This window comes from Callorhinus ursinus, unplaced genomic scaffold (genome assembly GCF_003265705.2).
Source record: "Callorhinus ursinus isolate GAN/ISIS: 27379988/994484 unplaced genomic scaffold, GSC_fseal_2.0 scaffold1, whole genome shotgun sequence".
NCBI lineage: Eukaryota > Metazoa > Chordata > Mammalia > Carnivora > Otariidae > Callorhinus > Callorhinus ursinus.
This window is the reverse complement of record NW_027397063.1, coordinates 129,363,329-129,387,177: the sequence shown is the minus strand read 5'-3', so window position 1 is coordinate 129,387,177 and position 23,849 is coordinate 129,363,329. Positions and strand designations below refer to the sequence as shown.

Genomic DNA, 23,849 nt, shown 5'->3' with positions numbered 1-23,849 from the left:
CTTGCTTTATTTGGTTCTAAAAAATTGAGAGAAGAGTTTTTCAAAGCAATTTCACCTAGCTCTGAAGAGAGGGCTCTAGCTGACATCTGGTAGACACATTTGCACATAGACATGGGGATAAATTAGTAAACTGAAGGTCCTTGTGGAACTTTCCACAGGAAAGCAATAAGAGCCTTTCTTACCCAACTTTCTTTTTTTTTTTTAAGTTTCCTTTTTTTTTTTTTTTTTAGTACTCTCTACACTCAGTGTGAGGCTTGAACCCACAACCTCAAGATCAAGAGTCACACACTCTTCTGACTGAGCCAGCCAGGCACCCCTCTCTTACCCAACTTTTACTCTCACTTGCAATTCAAGGAAGACAGCAAACATCTTAAACAAAATATTAGCAACCAAACCCAGATATATTAGACAGAAATTTTTTACAATATTTGCAATGTCTGAAACAGCCACAGGATTAGTATGAGGAATATACAGCTAGGTTTTCCAAATCAACAAGGAAAAGACATGAAATTCAATAGAAAAATAGAATATTCACAGAAGGAGAAGCCCAAATGGCTGACAGGTACATAGAGAGATGCTCCACCTCACTTGTAATCAGAAATAGGAAAACTGATGCCATTTCATACTCAAAAATTAGGCAGCCAGAAAATACCAAGTGAGGACTTCATCTCCTGCTAATGAGAGTATAACCAGGTCCCTGGCAGCTCTCATAGAGCCGATGACTCTACACAACCAGGATTCCATTCCCGGGAACACCCCCAAACTCACAAGGATCTATAAGCATGCTCATCCTAGCATCACAGACTTTGCAGTACCAGGGAGTTGAGTTCAGGCTAGGAAGGAGAAGAAGAATATTGGCTGGAGGGCCACCAATCATGGAAATCACTGCCGCACCAGAAACACTGGACTAGACTTGCATACAGAAACACTTAAACAAAACAAGACCTCTAACATCAGACTAGGTATGTAAACTACAAACACAGATAAAGGAAAGACCATATGCTTTACATGGGATCATACATAACCAAGGACATATATTAAGCACATTAGACTGGGTGCCTATGTAGAAGAGATGAGGGGAAAAAAATGAAATAAAACAGGAGAAAGGCCATGACGGGCTGACAATTTTAACCATCATGAAATGAGGAGTATGATTATCTCAAGCCCCTACACCTGAGGTCCCCACAAATCCTGCCAGGCTTTAATCATTCCTTTATTATCTCTTCCCTGAGTCACCCCTATGTGATAATGGGCCTTCTATGATCAGGTAACAGAATTCTGGTGAGGCACATAATCTATCACCTCAGAATCAGGGAGATGAAATCAAAAGTGGCCCAGAGATGAGGAGCGGAAGAAAAGAGAGAAAGATGTAAACCGTCCTGGTTGCTGAACAATCTTCAGCTGCAGAACTATGTTTCCAATCAACAGATATCAAATGTGAAACCCCAACACGTAAGAAAGGAGAGAAAAGGCTCTGGTTGAATTGGTGTGCCCACACAGCCACCCCAAAGTCCCCAGCAAATCCTCCTCTCGACAGATGGCTAAACCTCCATCAGAGTTCTGGAAACCTCTCATCTAGAAGTCCCTGCATTTATAAGCCTCGTCCAGAGTGATAAATGGATGGGTTAACTTTATTTAAAAGTCCAGGATAGAACCACGAAGTCTCCCGAGTATCTGTCAAGTGTCTGCAGTGAGAATAGCCCTGGATCTAAGGCTGTGCTGCCTGGGACAAGAACGGGGAGGTGGGCTTCTGCGGCCACTACTCCTTCTTTATCCTTTAAGACCAAATTAACAAGACTCTTTTATTTTTATCAGCTTGGTACTGAATATTCAATGTTTGTGCCATGTAAGTAGGTTAAGCAAATTTAAACTAAACTATTTCCATCTCTTCCAAGTTCCTCTAATTCAGAGGGCTGATGAGCTAGGACCTGATCCATTTCATCTAGGGAAGGATCCAAGGAATTGGGAACATTTAGCCTGTAGAAGACATATAATTCTAGCTCAGATCCAAGATACTTGCCGGGTAAAACAAGAAATCAATTTGTTTTGTGTTGCTTGCAAAGAGCATAGCCAGGATTAATGAATATGACAGTACTCAGAAGTCAGTATCAGCCCAAAAGAGGAAAGAATTATGTCACAGTTAAACAGTCTGCAAGAAGAAATACAGAGTTCCCTACCACTCAAGGTGTTTAAGCAAAGACTAAACTCTAACCTAACAACAAGGCAGTAAGAAGACTAGACATGTCGGAGCAAATGACCTCTCAGATCTGCGCCAGCCCCAACTTACATCATGATCATGTCCTCAGGGGTCTGCTCCCCTTACTTGTTCAGGTATTAGGTTGTCCCTCATGCTGTATTTTAAGTTCTCCACAGGGAAACATGTGAGATGAACCTCAGTTAGATGTGACTTCTGGTGCCACTTACTTTTAATGTATAATCATTCTCCACAAAAGCAGATGAGCCAGTAAAATAAAGTCTACCATCTGTCTCTCTCTCTGTTTTTCTCAACAATCATCCTACTAGCTCTTGAGAATACCTTCTCCGTGCTGTCATGAATCAGACAGGCTGATCTGAAACCCTTACCAGAGAGAATGATGTGTCAGAATCAAAGAGCACCTCTAAAGTGAGATAAAATATAGCAAATAAATTCTAGGATAGTCCGACACACTGGGAACATTATGTTGCCACTGGTTCATCAAAATTATGTCAAATACTGCCGTTGTTATTAAGTCTCCATCATAACATGAATCTCACTTTAATTGCCTCTGGTTGAGACTCTGCACATTGGTTGTCTGCCCAGGCACGAATTTATTTTAACCAAAATTAGTCTTAATCAGCTTGGCTTCAGCAATGATGTAGCCAAACACACACACACACACACACACAGCCAGGAGACAGTCTGAGAGGCCTCTCCAACAATTCATAGATTAGAAAAGAATGGAACTTTAAAAAATATTTTGCAAGGGATTAATCCCTCACCTATATTTCAAAACACTTTTATTCAGCTTTAGTGTTAGCAAAAGCCATGACTGTCCACTGTGGAAAGGCATCTTGGAGAATAAAAAAAAAACACTATGGACAGTCTAGTGCCTTATAATAGAACAGGGAGGCTTGTATTTTGAGGTTCTGCTGTAAGCTCCAAGCTCCTTCCATGTGGGTGTCTTGTGAGGCTTGAGAGCTAAGAAGATGCCTTATTTTGAAAGTCTATCAAAAGTGGGCATGATGAGCTTCTGACCATTCCAAATTACCACAGATTACAGCAAGACTAAAAATGAGCTGGTGTAACTTTTTCCTCCAAAATAGTGATTACAAGTCACATATTTATAAGGTTTGATGACTGCAATCAGCCTCATCATCCCCAGGAACCCTTTCATTTCACATCCAAGTACAGGCTCCTTTCCCTCCAGAAATAAGATCATGCGCTCCCCCTGGAAAAAATGCACAAATATATTTCATACAGACAGGAAAAGTGGGGTGGGAGGAGGAGCATGAAGCACCCACAAAACTTAAGAGTATGGTTCCGTGGCAAATAAAAATAAAACTACTGACCCCAGAGACTCAAAGGAAGTATATTCTTAACTTGATCCCAAGAATCCCTTGAGGGTTCTGAAATTTTTTCTCAGAAGTCAACAGAATTTTTATTAATTTTTTTTCAATTTTTGACTTCATTCCCAAGTTAATTTTTAAACTTATCATAAAGCATTTTTGATCATCCAGATCAGCTCAAAACCAGAATTTCATTCATTCATTTTCATTCATGTTTACAATGCCTTTATACTTACAATACCTAATATACTTTAACTGTTGCAAGCTAATAAGGACTAAAAAAAGCAGACTTACTATATAAATGATGCAGTCACAACAAAAGGGTCAGCATCATGGTTCACTGGGCCCATGAAGAATTTGGCAGTAGTCAATGAGAGAAAAGTGGTGGGCAACTTGAGTTATCACAATTATGGATACAGTCCCAGGCTTCCCAAATTTGAGGTATCTAAGAACCACCTGACAGGCATTTGGCACATACGTAAGTAAATTTCTTTTTTATTTTTAAAGATTTATTTGTTTATTTGGAGGATAAGGGACAGAAGGAAAGGGAGAGAGAGACTCCTCAAGCAGACTCCTCGCTTAGCAGAGAACCCGACGTGGGGCTTGATCTCACCACCCTGAGATGGAGACCTAAGCTGAAATCCAGAGCTGGCCGTTTAACCAACTGAGCCACCCACGTGCCCCCAACAGGTAAGTTTCTTAAAAGAAGATGCACCACAATCTTAATATTTTTTTCATTAATTATTTAAAGCAGCATGGTGGTTTTGTCAGTGAGGAGGAGAGAAGATACCATTTGCAATCTTTCCCCAAAGTGTCTTTGTCTACCTTGATGATGGATGGCCTGTGCTATAGGAGAGTTATTTCTAAAGCAAGGCAAATTTTCCTGCCTGAACCTAGAAAGCATTGCCTCAATTACTGAGGGGAGATGGCAAGTGAAGTGAGTTCAGATGCTGATGGGTCCTGAGAAGAAATCCTGAAGCTGTCCTAGCATCTAGGAGCCCACTGTAGGAACAGAAACTTCAGTTAAGTTTGGGGCAATCTGAGAACAGAGAGAACTTAGGCTCCCTTTCTTAGGCTAAGACTATGAAAACACCAGGATCCCCTAAGAAAAATGGACACATGGGGACCAGTTCCCCAAACCACAAAGTAACAAGGAAGTGGCAGATAATTTTGTGAAGCTGAGAGAGGCCCCTAAGTAGCCTGAGTTTCAGTAACACCAAAAAAATTCCCATAGCTCCATGTGATACAGCCGCAGTAGAATCCTTACAGATAGGGTAGCTAAGAATGGACAGAAATTAGCTGAGAAAGAAGAAGAACTTGATTGGAAAGATCTTGGAGTCAGAAATGAGGGACAAAGCTGGGCCCCACATGGATCTACAACAGAACGCTAGAGGTCTCAGTGATGCCCTTATAGACTGATGGCAACACAGACCAGGTGCCCCACCCATGATGTGACACCATGATAGGGTTATTCTCAAATTTTAATGTGCATTAGAGTTCCCTCAGAGAGCTTGCTAGCATACAGATTTGGGTTCAGCAAGTCCGGGACGGGGACTAAGAATCTACATTTCTAACAAGTTCTCAGGTGATATTGATATCACTGCTCTTCAGACCACACTTGGAGAATCATTGCTATGATGTAACCTAACCCTCTAACTTATGTGACACCCATAATGGAGAGAATACTAGGAGTATACTCACAGGAAAATAGTTAACATTTCTCACACACCTGCATATGGGAACTAAAATTTGTGTCCATCAGCTAGATAGGGACAAATGGCTTCCTTAATCTCTCTTTGGTTATTTTCTCCTCCAGAAAGCATCGCTTCCTAATCTATTGCAACACTGACTGTAATTCTTAAATATACCAAATAACATATTAATGATTTATTTCTTCAACACTTAACGAAAAAGAGGTCATTAAGTGTTGGAACTCACTGTCTACTGTATTCAAATAAATTATATTAGACATGATAGCAATGATTCTTCTAAAATACAACGTATCAGGTCACTTTCCCACTGAAAATTGCTCAGTGGCTTCCTATGTCACTCAAGTAAAATTTACAGGTCACCACAATGTGGCCAGCAAGGCTATATACACCCTGGGGCCCAGATACCCCTCAGTCCTCTTCTACACTCCCCAGCACACTCACTCTGCCCTGATACATTGACCTATCTTCTGCTCCTTAAAAAGCCAAAGGATATACACACTTTAGGACCTTGTGTGCTATTCCCTCTGCCTGGAATAGCAGCTCCTTCCCTTGCTTCCTTGCATCTCTATTCAAATAACCCCTCATCAGAGAGGATTTCCCTCTTCACTGATAGAAAATAGCTCCTTCACCTTCATCTTCCCTCACTCTCCATCTGCTTCACCCCAGTTTATTTTTCTTCCCATCATTTTTCATGATGGGACATATTCTATTTTGTTAATTTTTCAATTGTCTTCTAGAATGTAAATTCCATGGAAGAAGGAAATTTGCTTTGTTTACTGCTAGATTCCCAGGACCTAGGAAGTGCTTGGCACATAAGATCACGCAGTAAATAATTGTCAAATGAATTAACAGAAAGAAAGGCCTAAAGGCCAAAAGGAATAACAACCCGACTCCTTCAAACACCCTAAGAGGCACAAGGGAAAGTCTCCTGGCCAGGCTAGTACCCCCAGTTACTTTCACATGCCCACTTTTCCCTTCCTCTCTCACCCTCAAACACTCCCCCGTCAGCATTAAGGAAGACATATGCACATGCTGTTTACAAGAACAAAGAACACAACACAGGGTGAGGCAAACCGCAAAACGGAAAGCCAGAGGCAAAGGCGAAAAGTCCTTCTCAATGGCAGGCAACCCAACCTCAGGTGAGGATACAAACAATGGCCTGTGATCCCACAGCCAAAGGATCACAGCTCACATTTGAGTAGATAAACATGCTTTTGGACATTTTTATATATGCACAGATACACAAGCATATTAATTGCTTTTTTTTTTCTTTCAGTGTGGACTTAATTCCAGACAAAGCTCTCTAGGAGTTATTCCAAAAGGAACATAAAATCCTAAGATGAGATCAATGGAAGAGACAGGAATGGGGCAGGTAGAAGAGGCTCACACTTATTATTTTCCCTAGGCTTTTCAAAAGCTGAGAATTTCTCTGCACCAAGGTCTACAATCATAATTGTTTATGATAATAATGTGTTTAGATAAGTGATTCAAAGAATCAAAAATTTTTTACATTCTCAGCTTTTATCAGAAACATGGAAGTGCTGCAATTTAGCACTTGAACATCATCATCTTCCTTGGAGACTTTTGAGAACTTAATGAGTTTGTCCTTTTGCATGAGTACTGAATTCAGATTGAAAAAATCCTTCTAATGTATCACATTAAAATTTATTTTGTCTTTTAACATTTGGACTTCAAAAAGAAAATTGTTTCTGAATCAAATGTATCTTCTTGTTTAATGCAATGATAAATTTCCACAGATGCTCCCCAAGTTACACTTCAATGAAACAAAAGATCTAGAGAGGCCACCAGAAGAAGACTGAAGTGGCTTTCAATTAAAGTCATTAGGAGTTCAGGAAAAGCAACCTTTCTGGATGTCAAAGTTCCACCGTCTCAAGTTTTGAGTTCAGCAATGCAGAACAGTATTGTGCCAAGTGGTACTGAGGCATTTCACTTACCAGAATATTCCTTTTTCCTCATTTATCTCCTGCTTTCTCTTCATGCTCTCCATCCATTCCCACCACAGAGAAGATACATAGAAAGTTTTTAGTAACTTTTGTAAAAGAATGAATTAATAAATATATTTACATGTCCAGCAGAAATCCCACTACCTTCTGGTAATTTTTTAAATATTAAGTTTGCTTTTGTTATCTTTTTGTAAAGATTTATTTATTTGAAAGAGAGAGCACACAAGTGGGGGAGGGGGGCAGAGGGAGAGAACCACCCAGGTGCCCCTGCTTTTGTTATCTTATTAATTCGTGATTTTAAAATATCATTATGGTGTAATTATTTTTCTAATATAGCCTTTCTAGTGGACAGCAGCTTATGGTGGGAAGACAATGGGCTTTCAAATATAGATATGACTTTGAATCTTGTCCTCACTACTTCTTGTATCCGTACACAAGTTGTCCAACTTTCTTTCACCTCAGATTTCTTGTTTGTGAGATGGGAATTATAATACATATTTTGTGTTGGGAGAGACAATTCTCCATGAGTCTCCTGTGCTCACACTTGGCATGTAGGGTATGCCAAGAATGCAAGGCCCCAGCTGTTCTTTACCCAAGCAATTTCTCAGGGTTGTACTTGCAGCAGGCAACCTTGAGGGATGAAGTAATGTCTCCCCCCAGAACAAAGAGCATGATTACTCATTACTTGCTATAAAAGTGGTAGATTTCCCATCAATGGCACAAAACAAATGTGAGCATATTATCCATGTGGGCTCCTACTGGGTTACCCTGTTGGACCTTGGGATCTGGCACAAAATGCTGGCGCTCATGCTCTTTGCTGCAACAGGAGTAATAAAATCCTTTGTCTCTCACTTAGGAGTCTCATCTGCCAGCATCATAAATAACAGACAAGGGATGCCTGGGTGGCTCAGTCGTTAAGCATCTGCCTTTGGCTCAGGTAAAATCCCACGGTCCTGGGATCGAGCCCCGCACTGGGCTCCCTGCTTGGCGGGAAGCCTGCTTCTCCCTCTCCCACTCCCCCTGCTTGTGTTCCCTCTCTCGCTGTCTCTCTCTGTCAAATAAAATAAAACAAAATAAAATCTTTATTAAAAATAAATAAATAAATAACAGACAAATACTCACTGGAAAATCCAGTTTCAGCATTAACAGATTACTTTACCAATTTGTAATCTGGGTAAAACAAAATCCCACACCTGACACTTCACAGGGTTGTTGAAAGATTAAATGAGATCACTGAAATAAAGCACATGGCACAGAGTAGGCACTAAATAAATACACACAAAAACATGTTCCCTTTAGTATCTTATTTAAATTTCTTGGGGCGCCTGGGTGGCTTAGTCAGTTAAGCATCTGTCTTTGGCTCAGGTCATGATCCTGGAGTCCTGGGATTGAGCCCCACATCAGGCTCCCTGCTCAGCAAGGATTCTGCTTCTCCCTCTGCACCTCACCCCCCTTGTGTACTCTGTCTCTCTCTCAAGTAAATAAATAAATAAATAATCTTTTTTAAAAATTAATTAATTAATTAAACTATTTTAGGTAAAGAGCTCTTGACATAATTGTGATGATAGTGAGGTTGCTCCTTTACCTCCCTTCTCTTTTCCCATATAATCTATCTTGTATCTCTCCCACATGTAGTGGTAAAGTAATCATATTCTCAGGGAAAGGTTTACTTCTCCGGAGATATAAGTGCTTGTAATAGGGGGAAACACATGAAAACTGAAGAAGATGCAAACCATGGGTCTCTCATAATGGAATTTGAGACCTGGGGTGGCGGTAGGTGTTTGGGGACATGGGACCACATCTATATTCTTCAAATCCTAATACTACTTGCCATATTCATCATCCCAACACCAGATTCTCTGAACTTCACATCAGGGAAGGGGAAGGAAAGAATTTTAGAAACAGAGTTTAGGCCAAAAGATAAAAGTATTTTCTGATAACTAGGAAGATTTAGATGACACAGGGGAATGTAAAAAAACAGACTATTGGATGCTTTTAACCTGTCTGTACCTCCAAACATACCTAGAAACAAAAAAGTGTCTTGCTTTCTGTACTAGTTTCCTATTCCTGCTGTAACAAGTCACCATGAATTTGGTAGCTTAAACAACACAAATTTGTTACCATACAGTTCTGTGGGTCAAAAGCCTAACACAGGTCTTATCAGGCTAAAATCAAGGTGTGGACAGGTATACATTCCTTTCTGGAGGCTCTAGGAAAGGAGGTGTTTCCTTGCCTTTTTTAGCTTCTAGAGACCACCTGCATTTCTTGGCTCATGGCCCCTTTTCCCCATTCTTGGATGGTCAAGTTCTCCTTACACCACCGTCTCTTTGGTTCTTTGTAGCCAGAAGGTTCCCTTCTTTTAAAGACTCATGTGATCACATTCAGTTCACTGGGATAATCCAGGATTATCTCCCCATTTTAAGGTCTTTAATCACATCTGCAAAGACCCTTTTACCATGTTAAGTAACATATTCACATGATTAGACAGGTGGGGATTAGGACCTAGACTAATTAGGACTTCGGGTTGGGGAATTATTCTGCCTACCAACTATACTTGAAGAAACCTCCCAAGATTTGGTCATGCTTAAAGTTGCTCAATGTGACCATTTCCCAGAAGGTTAAAATTTTTCTAAATGTGAAAAATCTCATGATGAGGAGAATGAACAGTGCCAAGTGATAGGGTATCTTTCAATTTGTTTCAAGTTCTACACATTATCAGAAAAAGTGATCAAAGCAGTGCCCCTGAAACTCTAAGGGAAGCAGCCACTCAGTGTGTATAACTGTGGTGTGGGAATTCCAAGAAGAATGTTAGTTTATGTGACAACAGAGGAAATCAATGTCTTGGCCCACACAGTGAACCTCTGGGTCACAATGTGTAGAGTCTGTGTGGAAGCATCCAAATTGCTTTTTCTTGAAACTTCAGGAATGTCTGAAATGACTCCTGCCCATGAAATTTTTCTTAATACTGTATTAAGTAATTGCGGAGCAATTAAAGTGATATGACAGTGTGAGGATCCTTATCTGAGAGGTGGCCAAAAGCCTAGCCAGGAGAAGAAAGAAAGTGTGTATCCACTTTGTAGATGAGAATGGGTGTTAAATTCCAACCCAAATTCATTTATTCAAAAGTATTTATTGAGCAGCTCCATATGGAAAAAAACAAAAACGAAATAAAAAAACTCACTATGCTAGGTGCTCTGGATTGAGGATGAATTAGGCAAGAAGCCAACCCTTAGGGAATTTGAACCCAGCATCAGAGATAAGAAACAAATTATTCTATGAGCATCGAAGATGAACAGTTCTCTAGAGTAATGCTTCTTAAACTTTAATGTGTCTACACATCTCTTTTTAAAATGCAGATTTAGTAGTTCTAAGGGAAGGACTGAGATTCTGCATTCCTAACAAGCTTCCAAGTGACGATGGTGCTGATCTAAGGACCACACTCTGAGTAGCAAAGGTCTAGAGTAGCATTTCTAAAACCTCACTGAACTTAATCACCTGGGGAAATTTTACAAACAAAAGATGCCGTCGCTCTTCCCATAGAGCTCCGGTTGTGATTAGAGAGTAAGACCCAGGCATCAGTATTTTGATTTTATGTGCAGCTAACCACTGAGTACTGTTAATACAGAACTTTTCATCATAGCTATTAAAAAATCTTAGGCAATGGTTTTCAAAGTGTGGGCCCCAGACCAGCAATATCAGCATCACCTGAGAACCGGTCAGAAACCTAATTCCTGGGCCCTACCTCAGGCCTACTGAATCAGAAACTCAGGGAATGGGGTCCAAAAATCTGTGTTTTAACAAACCTACCAGGTGATTTTTTTTGGGGGGGGTGCAGGCATTGGGAGAGAATCTTAAGCAGACTCCCTGCTGAGTGCCTAAACTGATCTGGGGCTCAGGACCCTGAGACCATGACTGAAGCCCAAATCAAGGGTGGGCTGCCTAACCAACTGAGCCACCCAGACGTCCCCTACCAGCTGATTATAATGCAAAATCAAATTTGAGACCCCACTAATCTGGGGCAGCTGTTTCCAATCAGATGTGCACATTAGAATCACCTGAAGAGCATTTCAAACCTACAGATGCCCTAGCCCGACCCAGTTCCTGAGTCATTGGTCTGGGCTGGAGTATGACTGAAAACATCCAAAGGTTGTGCCTTTAATGTGTCCTCAGACCAAGAACCCCTGAGGTAGGGTATTAGCCGAAAAATGCTCTCCTCTTCTCATTTATTTATTCATTTCTCCTACACATGTTACAGAGCAAGCGCCCAGGCTTCACCATCAAGGAGCTTGGAAGTGGGAAGCAGCACAAAATGAGGAGTAAACCAGGTGGACAAGATGAGCACAGTGATGAGAGCCCATGAGCAGAGAAGACAAGCCAGCAGGATAGATTGGAGGTTAGTACAACAGCCCAGGTCTCCCGCACCCATTTCTGAATTTAACCTATATAAGTGAAGAGACAGGAAAAGAAAATTAGAATGCTTTTCTAGCAGAAGAACCCTGACCAATCACTATCAGCCATGCGCTTGCCACCTTCACGACATCCCTTTTTGCATGCAATCATTATGTTCCTGTTTAATAGTGTTCACTGCCCCCCTTCTAGAGTGTACTGTGGGTTAGTCTCATAAGTTTTAGAATGTTGGGGTGCTGTAATCTCATCATTCACAGATTGACAACCAGAGAGAGGAGGAATCACGGAAGAGAAGAGAAGAGGAGAGGAGAGGAGAGGAGAGGAGAGAAGAAAAAAGAAAAACACAAAATTAAGAACTCTAAACAGACTTCCACATCAACTCTACCCTATCCTCCAAAAAAGTCTTTTGGTGTCAATTTCTATAAAAATTAAATTTACTAAGGAAGATAATCTAAGTAGTTATATTAATTAACAAGTGTCAGAGCCCCAGTATTAGACAGTTACCTTAACACTGTCTATGTTGTCAAAATAATTATCAAAACTTTCCTTTTATTTATTCCATTAGCCCAGCTAATTTATAAACACACCCACACTAATTCCCTATAGCCTCTTGCCTATAGGTTTTATTGGCGTAAGAGACCTAGGTTCCATTTTTATATGCAAAAATTACACAACTGGGGATTTCAGAAGCAACACACAAATCGATACCCCTCTAACAGAAGTTGCACATAGAAAAAGACTGAATTAGGGGCGCCTGGGTGGCTCAGTTGGTTAAGCAACTGCCTTCAGCTCAGGTCATGATCCTGGAGTCCCTGGATCGAGTCCCGCATCGGGCTCCCTGCTCAGCGAGGAGCCTGCTTCTCCCTCTAGCCCTCCCCCCCCTCATGTACTCTCACTCTCTCTCTCATTCTCGCTCTCTCAAATAAATAAATAAATCTCTAAAAAAAAGAAAAAGACTGAATTAGAAAGAGAAGTAACTTCAAGAAATAAACAGAATAAGGTTTCCAAGAATATATGGGTTTTTTTTGAAAGGGCACACAAAGTGTCAAGAAGGGAAATTAAAAAAAAGACAAAAACAAAAACTTAAAGACCAATACCTAGAACATTGCAGTGACATTTCAGAAAACCAAAGATAAAAAGAAAATCCTAAAACTTTCAAAGAAAATAAATAGATAAGTAAATACATATCAATTAGATGACATTGCATTCCTCACTGTAATCCTTGGTGTGGAAAAACAATAGAACAATATTTTGAAATTATGTTTGACCTGTAATTATTAGCTAGTCTTTTAAGAACGAGCAGAAAATGGGGAGCCTGGGTGGCTCGGTCATTAAGCATCTGCCTTCGGCTCAGGTCATGATCCCAGGGTCCTGGGATCGAGCCCCACATCGGGCTCCCTGCTCCTCCGGAAGCCTGCTTCTCCCTCTCCCACTCCCCCTGCTTGTGTTCCCTCTCTCCCTGTGTCTCTCTCTGTCAAATAAATAAATAAAATCTTAAAAAAAAAAAAAAAGAATGAGCAGAAAATATTTTGTATATTCAAGAACTCAGAAAGTTTGTAACCTATGAACTCTCTGGAAAAAAATGTCCAGACAACATGCCTAAAGGAAAAGAAAAGCAAGAACAAAAAATGAACCTAAAAGATGATGCAGGATAACAGTAGTCGAGTTACCTCAGAACATGAAAGATTGTGAGGAAAGGAGAGAAGGAAAAGAAGTAAAGACATATTAAATTGTTTCAGTTTTTGAGAGAAAAGAGCACATATTTGGTAGGAAAAATGTAGAATTTAATAGGCATATTGAAGATTTTTAATATTACTTTTCCAATAGTAAAAAGGAAGACGTGTGTAACTTTAATAATCCTCCTTAAGCAATACATTAATGATAGGAGCTATAAAAAAACAGACTGACAAATCTGTCTAAAAGAGTTCAAAACTCTTATATGCAAACAAACCATGAACAGTGTTAAAATAGCAAGGAACAGACAAGATTCACACTGGGAGAAAATATTTGCAAATCATATGTCCAACAAATGATTTATATCCAGAATATATAAAAACCCTCAGAAATCAACCGTAAGAAACCAAACAACCCAATTTTGCTGAGCAAATCACTGGAACACCTGGCTGGCTCAGTCAGTAGAGTATGTGACTCTTGATCTTGGGGTTATAAGTTTGAGCCCCATGGTGGGTGTAAAGACTACTTAAAAACAATCTTTTTTTAAAAAAGTGGAAAAAAATAATGAGCAAATCACTTAGCAGACATTTTAACAAGAGTATCGATATGCAGAAGACAAATAGACATCATTAGGCATTAGAAAAATGCAAATTAAAATCACAAGATACCACAGCATACTTACTATTTTTTTTAAAGATTTTACTTATTCATTTGAGAGAGACAGAGCACGGGCAGGGGAAGACGCAGACTCCCCACTGAGCAGGGAGCCCAACGCAGGGCTTGATCCCAGGACTCCAGGATCATGACCTGAGCCAACAGCAGGCACTTAACTGACTGAGCCACCTAGGCGCCCCGACAGCATACCTATTAGAGTAGATAAAATTTAAAAATACAATACCAAATGCTGAGCAAATGCAGCTCATACACTGATGATGGGAATGCAAATAGTAAAGCCTCTTTGGAAAAGTTTGCAGGTCCTTTATAAAAAGTTAAACATACACTACCATTTGATCCAGCAATCTCACTGCTAAGTAGTTACCCAAAAGAAATGAAAAAGTTCACCTAAAACCTGCGTGTCAATGTTTACTGCAGCACTGGTCATAATAGCCAAAATCTGGATATAACACAAATGTCTACCAACAGTAACATGGATAAGTAAATTGTGATATATTCATACTGTGGTGTACTAGACTATAATGAACAAGAATGATTTGCAACTACATGCAATGATACATGAGAATCCCTCAAACAGTGTTGAGCAAAAGAAGCCAGACACTGTGGGGCACATACTGTTTGATGTCATGTATGTAGAGTACAAAAGAAGCAATGGATGAACGGGAGGTTGACTGGGAGTGTACACAAGCCGGATGCTGGTAATATTTTATTTCTTAATCTGGGTGATGGTTTTAGGGGTGTGTTCAGTTGTTGAAATTTTATCAACTTGGACACTTATGATCTATGCCCTTTCCCATCACAACTTACACTTGAAAAAAATTGTAATGCATACTGTAGGCCTCCAAATAGCCAGTAAACATGTAAAAGGTCTATCTACTAATAGTCTACTGATATCTACTAATATTTAGAGGAATACAAACTAAAGCAATGATGGCATACCATTTTTTACCCATCAGATTAGAAAATCATAAAAATGTTAAAAATAAATATTTTAGGAGTGTGTGGGAACTGTGTACTCTTCGAGTGCATATTGGTGTTTGCATCAATGGGTTTAGCCCTCTTGAAGAGTAATTTGGCAGTATCACTGTGTAACTGTGCACACCACTTGAACAGTCATTTCCATTTGTAGGTACCTGCTCTTTCTGCATAAAGAAGCATGCACAAGGCTGTCTACTGCATCATCATTTGTAATACCAGAAAACTGGAAACAATGGGAAATTCCCAGCCAAGCAAAATTAATTTGGAAATATTCCTATTATGAAATTCTGCATACTCTCTAAAACATAATGAGCTGTATACCAACATAAGACAGAGTTTTAAGTATTTTTTATTTTTTTTAGGATTTATTTATTTTAGAGACAGAGATCACGCACAGGGTGGGAGAGGCAGAGGGAGAGAAACTGAAGCAGATGCCAAACTGAGTGTGGTGCCCAACACGGGGCTCGATCTCACCACCCTGAGATCAAGACCTGAGCTGAAACAGTCGGATGCTTAACTGAATGAGCCAACCAGGTGCCCCTAAGTATTTTTTAAAAGGATATCATAAAACAGTATAAAATATATAATTTATTTTTAAGATATTTGTATATGTAGGTATAGTAATATAGAAAAACATTTTTAAAATGTACAGAAAAGAGGAGCAGAGACACGCTCTAGATGTTGACAGTGATTTTCTCTTGGAAAGGGAGTGAAAATGGGTGGAGGGAAGGTACGATGGAGATTCTCACATGTTTCATGCTCCAGGCTTCTTACAACTTTTTGTACAGAAGCTTTTACAATGGTAATATGTTCTTGTACTATTTGAGCAATTTTAAAATGTCCCCAAAACATAGATTTTTTAAAAATACACCACAGAAAACATAAAGTAGAAGCAAAACTAGACACAACAGTTAAGCTAAACTTAGTGACAGCTGTTTATACTACAAATGGGTTAATTATATAATAAATACAAACAAGCACACTCCCACATAAAATGTGAGCTGATTGAAATAATAAATTCAACAGTTGGCTAGATAAAACAGACGAAACTAAAATAAATTTTTTAATTGACAGACAAAACTTAGGGGAAGACCAAGGCAGGTACAGAGATTGGCAGGTTGTGACAAATGCAGCCTGTGGACTATGCGTTTGCTGCTTTCAAAGGCAACGCAGCAAGTCAGGTGATGTGCTTGGAACCGGGCAAGCAGCTGAGCACTGATTGCTTTACTCTTGGTCTATGTCTCACAGTTACACTATATGTGTGGTCTTTGCAGGCATGTGATTTGGAGGACACTTAACCCTGTGAGAATATCGTAAGAGTAGAGTTACAAAAGCATAATGGTAACCCTAAAGAAAATCATAATCATAATCACAAAAAGCACTTAGTTAATACCAGTATCATAGTAAAAAGTTCTGAGAGAGGAACTAGTTATTAAATGAAAATGGTAAGTGATAAATTAAAGGATAAAAATCCAACAATACTGGATTTATATGTCCCAAATAGCTGAATATAACAATAAAAAATAAATTTAAGAAAAATAATAAATAAAATTAGAGAGCTAAGTATTCCACTATAAAAATAGCTAAGTCTACCATTTATTGAGTTTTTCTAAGTGTCTAGGACTGTGCTGAGCACTCTACATACATTACCTCACTTAATTTTCACATGAATTAATTCCACGAGATAGGTGATATTTTAGTTCTCCCTATTTTATAGATGAGGAAAGTGGGACTTAACGAAGTGGAGGGCCTTTGCCAAGAAAACCCAGCTATTTACTAAGAGGGAAGCTGCAGCTCAGACTTGAGTCTCTCTAGCTCCAGAGCTGATACTCAACCACTCCATTATGTTGCTTCTCAATATGAAATAGTCAGAATGTGAATAATCAATAAATAACAAATTAATACAAGAAATTGCAGAGCTGATCAACAGTATCAGTTAGACAATGGAGAGATGCAAAAGGTAAAAGAATAAATTATTTTTATATAAAGATCTCATAAAAATGCATATTATAAATGAAGACCAAAAGAAGCCAGAATATCGAATATTCTGCAATATTTAAAAAATGAAATTAGAAGTGCACGCAAAATTCATATCAGCTTTATTCATAATAGCCAAAAGCTGAAAACAACCTAAATATTCCCTAATTGGTGAACCGATAAGCAAACTGTAGAGCATCCATGACATAATGAAGTACCACTGGACAACAGAAATGAGCATTCTATTGATGCACACAACACATGGATAAATCAAAAAAATATTCTGAGCAAAAGAATCCAGACACAAACGATTAATACTGTTGGACTGCATTTATATAACATTCTGTAAGAGGCAAAACTAGAGCAACAGAAAGCAGTGGCTCCAAGGAACAAGGGATAGGACAGAGAATCGGCTACAAAGGAGCAAGGGAAACTTTTCAGAACGTCAGAAATGGTTCATATCTTGATTGCGGTGATTGTCACACAGTTGTATATATTTGTCAATACTCATTACATGTTATGGTTTAGAGGGATAAATTTTATTATATATAAATCATATCTCAATGAACCAGAGCTTTTAAGTGCATGCAGAATTTTAAAGTTCCACATCCTATAAAAATGTTAAGTGCTTCTATACTTCCTACCTCAAGAAAAAAATTCCCTATATAACAGAATATTTTGAAATGATATCTCCATACTAACATTGATGGAGTGCTCCCAAAGCAGTGCATAGAAGAACACTTGTTTTTCTAGATTAATGAGGAAGAAAAAAACCATAAAATCAAACCTAATTCTCCCCCCCAAAAAAGGGAGAATAAGCAAATTTATTAAAAATGGTAAAATGTGGGGTGGGAAAAAAGATATTGGCAACGAATAGAAATGACTATTTTAAAATATGGATGATATTCTAAACTATGTATTAGTAATTATCATTATCAATACTCTATAGATTGCTGAAGTATGAAATAACAAAGTGAGAAGTCACCAAACAAAGAACATAAATAGACCAACAGTCTAGTCACAGAGGAAGTAGAAACAGTTATAAAAAAATGTATGTCTCTGGGGCGCCTGGGTGGCTCAGTCGGTTAAGCATCTGCCTTTGGCTCAGGTCATGATCCTGGGGTCCTGGGATAGAGTCCTGCATTGGGCTCCCTGCTCAGTGGGGAGCTCTCTCTCTCAAATAAACAAAAAAAAATTTTTTTAATTATGTCCCCAAAAAACAAAGGGTACTAATGGAGTTTCTAAAGTAGTGTCTTAAATTTCCAAAATACAACTTACTCCCCCTTATGTTACCCAAAGTATTCCAAAATATAGAAAACAGCATGTAACTCAATTTGGTTTTTATGAGGTAAATGTGGTTTGGGTGATACAACCTAAAGGTACATGAAAAAACTAAACAATAACTCATTCTCACTTTTGCACATAAATACAAAAATCCAAAATAAAATCTAGGATACAAAATGTGAGTTTAGGACCAAGTCTGCAGTGGGAATTGGTTCCAGTAAGGGGCCGAAGGCACACACCAGAGGGTATAGGCAATAAGAGGTTGCAACAAACACATGACAGGCCTCACCCGAACCCAGACACTTGATTTAGGCTTTCTTTTTTTATCTCATTGCATTGGCCAAAACTTCTAAACGATGATATGTAAATGGACTTTCTTGTTCTTGTTTTTAATGAGCAATGCTTTTCCATTGAAAGTAATGAGTGGATTGCTATTTTAAAAAATAAATAAATAAATAAAGGAGGAGATTGACATTTGTTAAGAAAAATAATCCAAATTTTGGAAATAAGACACAAGGATGACTGAATGTCTTTTTCAATCCTACCACAGTTTTATTCAACAGCCCCTACCCCTACTCCAGGGATTATTTTATTCTCTAATAGAATGTGCCTTTTTTTAATTTATTATTTACCATTGATACAGGCCAAGCCTCTGTGTAGTTACATGTTAACTTGTAGACTCAAGACTTGTCTGGTGGAGAGGCAAATGATTGTCGTCTAGTACAAAAAGATAACCTCAAAGGTTATAGTTTTATTGCTCTATAGGGCATGAACCTATTTTTCTGTAATATAGCAGACTTGCCTCAGCATACCTTTCCCCACTGACAAAGCTCTGTGAACCAGCCCAGTCCTCCTGCTGGTTTCCTGTGTTAAAAGATCTTTTACACGTACTCAATGTATGCTTGGACAAAAGTCATGTCTTTAACTTTTTCAAAAATTATGCATTCAACAAAGAATGACCCCAGTAACCGCCTAATTATAATGGTACTAAGGGCTATGAAAGAAAAGGGGATAGCCTCTCCTGACCAAGGGGTCCTGAAGGAAATGGTGCCTTTATGAATGGAGGCCTGGAGGCTGGCTGGGCTTGCCAGGGACACAGGTGCAGGGAAGAGCTTGAGTTAGCCCTTCCTAGGGTGATTTTCTAACTGCATCTTAACATTCCCAAAGTCACAGAAGTAGCCAAAAGTTATTCTCTACCACTGTTGAAGCAGATTTGTCTTGTATTTCTACACCAAAGCAGTCTTCAAAATAAAAATAATAAATAATAATGAGAATAGTATCTACTGCTGACTCCATTTGTTTATGATGTTCGAGTTGTGGTACTAAACACTTCAAGTGAATTATTTTCTATCCTCATGACAACTCTACAAGCCAGTTACCCTTATTATCTCCATTTTACAGATGAGAAAATTGAGGCTCAGAGTTTAAGTTATATGTCCAACAGTACACAATGGGCCTGCCAGTTTTCAGACCCTAACTCCTTTGCTATCCTGCCTCTTCCAGAGATATTTCTCCAAGTGTATACTACTGCATTAATGGGGAAGGGTTACATTATTTTCATTTTTTCTGACATATCCTTTGCAGCTTAAAACATCATGGCAAGAAGGGAATGGGTGGACAATTCCCTTATGTGAAGGGTGCTGTGATTCAGTACGTTCATTTGCTGCTCCTGTTCATTTCGTAAAGCTTCCTGCAGCCGTGATTTGGAAGTGAAAAGCAGGGTTTGCTTGGAGTGGCTTTTCAACAATAAAGTGTCTTGTTGAAAACATGTTTACTCCATGCCTCTGCTTTTAACTACTGCCCAACACAGCTCCTTCTCTTGCTTTTCTCTCATCTCTAAGCCTTGAGCACTTGTCTAAAAGCTTTTAGCCCAACCGAGTGGGCAAAAAGCCTTCTCTACCATTTATCTTGCAACTGGTTCTGAGTTTCTTTCAAGTGTTTGTTTAACTATTTGGCCAAGGATTGAGAGTCCTATTGTGAGCAAAGAGTCCATTTGCCTTGATTATGTGTAAGCTTTCCAGAGTTTGCTGATTGGTTTTTGTTCCTTTTCTTTCTCCATTGGTACCTCCTGCTTTTAAACTGAGGATTATACAAAAAATGCAGTTTTCCGGCTACCTTACTTAATCTTATATTCAAAGAGAACACAAGTGCCTTCTGTATTTATAGGAGTATTTTCCAAGTGACGCAAAAGGATATTGAATTCCGTCCTGGGTCCCTGTGGCTCAGAGTCTAATACAGCCATTGCCCCTCATGACTTTTTCTTTTCTAATCTTGAACAGCATACAACAAAATCACAGAATTCTAAAATATCTGAACTAAAGGCCACTTAGAGATCATCTAGTCCAACTTCTACATTTTACACAGCAGAAAAGAAGACAGGTGAACTTCCAGTGCTAAGACCTCCTCCAAGTATATTCATATTTACTTGGTATTCTATATTTTGCATTCCCAATTGTATACTCTTTGAGAACAGAGACCCCCTACTTAAACTTCTTTTATACCTCATTTGCTACAGATATCTATGTGTGTAGTAGACCAAGAACTTTGCTCTAAACTGAATGAGATTAGATCCAACCCATAAGAGATGCACAAAGTTTTAAATGAAATAGAGACCTGGAGAAATTTCATTCCAGCTTAATGGGTCTATTGGGGGAGACTTTGGATTTTACTCTGTTTATTCCATATGGATACACCCCTGTAAAAACTTCAGACAATATGTAACTATACAGAGTAAAATATGAAAGACCTCCAAATTTCCTTACCCTTTTTACTTCCCAACTCATTCTAAGTCATTATAGCATAAAGTGTACTGTTCTAGGTCTTTTCAATACTTCTATACACATGGAGAGTTTGTCTTTTTTTATGTAAATGAGACCATGCTTTATTCATTGTTCTGAAACTTGCTTTTTCACTTAAAAACGTATCTTGGAGATCTTTCCATATCAGTATATATGCATGGTGTTTCATTAAATGGGTGTAGCACATATTACTTAGCCACTTCCCTATTAATGAGTGCTGAAAGTGATTGTAATTTTTTGCTATAATGAACAACACTGCATTCTGTATTAATTCAGAATGGATTCCTAGAATGACATTGGGGGATTGGTGCTCACTTACTCTGAGTGAATGGATCAAAGTTAGCAGGAAAGATTCAAACCCAGTTCCTTGACAGATGGCCTTAGACAAATCACTCCAGACTCATGACTGCCCCACCTAATTCAGAGAATGACACGGGTTCAAATGAATTAAATTATGAAAAGTCTCTGGAAACTATGAATGGCTATATAAATGAAAGCAACTGATTACCCAAAGATAGCAATATCTGTTATGGCATCAATAAACCACACATATGGCTGCACTGCGTGCTCTGTAAGGAACACCTTATTGATGTCTCAGTATCCTTTTCTGGTTTGGGTGTAACTCCCCTTTCCATGGTGAAGTTGCCCCTCTCCCAACTCCAACCATGTAGTTCTAGTTCTAGTGCCACCAATTAGAGCACACAGCGGTTGTTCTGATGGTGGACATGTGACCTCCGCAGGCCAATAAGGGCTTTGCCCTAGGAGTCTTCAGGTCGGGCCAGGGGAAAGAAAAGTATCTCTCAGAATGACATAAGCAAGATGACTGAATAAGATGTCCTTTGGTAGTAATCCCCCTTCACAACAATAATTTGGCATCTACCCATGGATGAAAGTACCTTCCTGGAAACTCTGGGATTCAGGTAGGAGATCGTGAAACCTGTGCAATCCAAGGCTCAGGAGAGCCGTGTTGAGAAGGCATGCTTGCAACCAGGCTGCTGATGCCTATGGTGGTCCCAGCTTCAGAAACAGAAAGTACTCTGTACCCCTGAGACCTTGGCTACAGCTCCATTTGCCTTTGGGTCTGTCACCATTATGATATGTCAACGGAACGGGTAGGAGTCATGTCCACCCAAGCAATGGGTAACAGACATACAGACCTCAGTCCTGGCTGTAGATACTGAAAGTCTGTAAACTGGTGCCAGCCCTTCTTAGCCATAATCTAAGAGCCCCTTGCCCTTCATTGCACTGATTAACAGACATATGGATCTTGGTTCTGGCTGTGGACTCTGAAGTGGTCCATGAACCAGCCCCCACCCCTCTCAGCCAAGATCTGGGAGTCCCTGGAAGTTAACCTGCCAAACTTGGTCTGACTGCAGATTCTGAAGGGGGCCTGTATTAGGCACCCCTTCCAGCTATAGTCCACTAGTTAGCCTGTTAGCACAGGGGTCAGGCAGGAGGCACTCGCATCTGTACCACAGAGATCCTGAAAAGGCCCTCTACTAAGCTCCAGCCCCTCCAGTCATGGTCAGGGACCAGTCCAGCATACCCAGGAATCTGGCAGAAGACACCCACCTGTGCCTTCAGAGCCAGGTCTGCAGACCTCAAACTTGGCTGTGGAAGCTGTAACAATGCTGGGGCTCAGTTCCAGCCCCTCTCAGCCACTGTCCAGGGGTAGTCCTGTCTACCCAGGAACCCCTGCAGTGACCATGCAGCAGCCCTTCCAGGGGAAGGAGACACACCTGCTATATTCCTGGTAATAGGCAGCCTGTCAGAGGACCCAACTATGGACCCTGAAGCAGGTGTTTATCCCAGCACCACTCTACTAAACAAGGTACCAGAAGCAGCTCCGTCCACCCAGGGACCAGAGAGGATCCATATCCAGCCAAGCAACCTGTTACAAGCCCACCAACAGCGGACCCCACTGCAGACCCAGCCAACAGCCTAGAAATCCACTCCCACCCAGTATGACTGTTATTCTGGAGGTAATCCCATTAGCCCAAAGAACTGACAGGAGAAAGTCTTTACCTGTTGGAACCAGTCTGTAGAGTATGGAAGACGTATTTGTTCCTTTGAACACACAGACACTGATATAAAGCTACATGGGTCACAAAGAACCAGACAAATACAACACCACCAAAGAAAACTAATAAAGCTCCACTAAGTGAGCCCAAAGAAATGTAGATCTACAAATTACCTGCCAAAGAATTCAAAATAGTCATCTTAAGGAAACTTAATAAAATACAAGAGAGCTCAGATGGAAAACTAAACAGAATCAAGAAAACAATGTATGAACAATCAACGGAATCAACCAAGTGAAAAGACAACCCATAGAATGGAAGAAAATATTAGCAAACCGTATATCTATAAGGGGTTAAAACCAAAATATATAAAGAACTCAAACAACTTAATAGTAAAAGAACAAATAATCCAATTAAAAACAGGCAGAAGACCTGAATAGACATTTTTTTTCAAAGAAGGCATACAAATGGCCAAGAGGTACATGTAAAGATATTCAACATCACTAACCATCAAAAAAATGCAAATCAAAACCACAATAAGATAACACCTCACACCTGTTAGAGTGGCTATTTTCAAATAGACAAGAGATAACAAATGCTAGTGAGGATATGTAAAAAGAGAATCCGGTACACTATTAGTGGGAATGTAAATTGGTGTAGCCATTACAGACAAGAGTATGGAAATTCCTCAAAAAATTAAAAATAGAAAGGGGCATATGCACCCCAATGTTTATAACAACATAATCAACAATAGACAAACTATGGAAAGAACCCAAGTGTCCAGATGAATGGATAAAGAAGATGTGGTGTGTGTGT

The 23,849-nt window shown here is 39.5% G+C and overlaps 2 long non-coding RNA genes across 5 annotated transcripts in view; one reads left to right on the top strand and one right to left on the bottom strand.

Annotated features, from left to right (window-relative positions):
* Nucleotides 1-15,498, bottom strand: part of LOC141374180 (uncharacterized) — a 58,086-nt gene extending 42,588 nt beyond the window's left edge. Inside the window, exons 1-2 of the long non-coding RNA XR_012380838.1 lie at nt 13,972-15,498; nt 7,214-7,258 (exon numbers count right to left, since the gene is read on the bottom strand). This is a non-coding gene — a long non-coding RNA (uncharacterized lncRNA). The remainder of the gene's footprint in view (nt 1-7,213; nt 7,259-13,971) is intronic.
* On the top strand, nt 1,309-15,231 carry LOC112832383 (uncharacterized). 4 transcript variants are annotated; one of them, XR_012380835.1, is made up of 7 exons: nt 1,309-1,742; nt 4,054-4,236; nt 6,535-6,630; nt 7,016-7,372; nt 8,079-8,159; nt 11,478-11,615; nt 15,108-15,231. It is a non-coding gene; the product is annotated as an uncharacterized lncRNA (long non-coding RNA). The 4 variants fall into 4 exon arrangements; XR_003210375.2 differs by lacking the exon at nt 15,108-15,231 and adding an exon at nt 11,887-12,021; XR_003210373.2 differs by lacking the exons at nt 6,535-6,630; nt 15,108-15,231 and adding an exon at nt 11,887-12,021.
* Nucleotides 15,499-23,849: the final 8,351 nt, after the last annotated feature.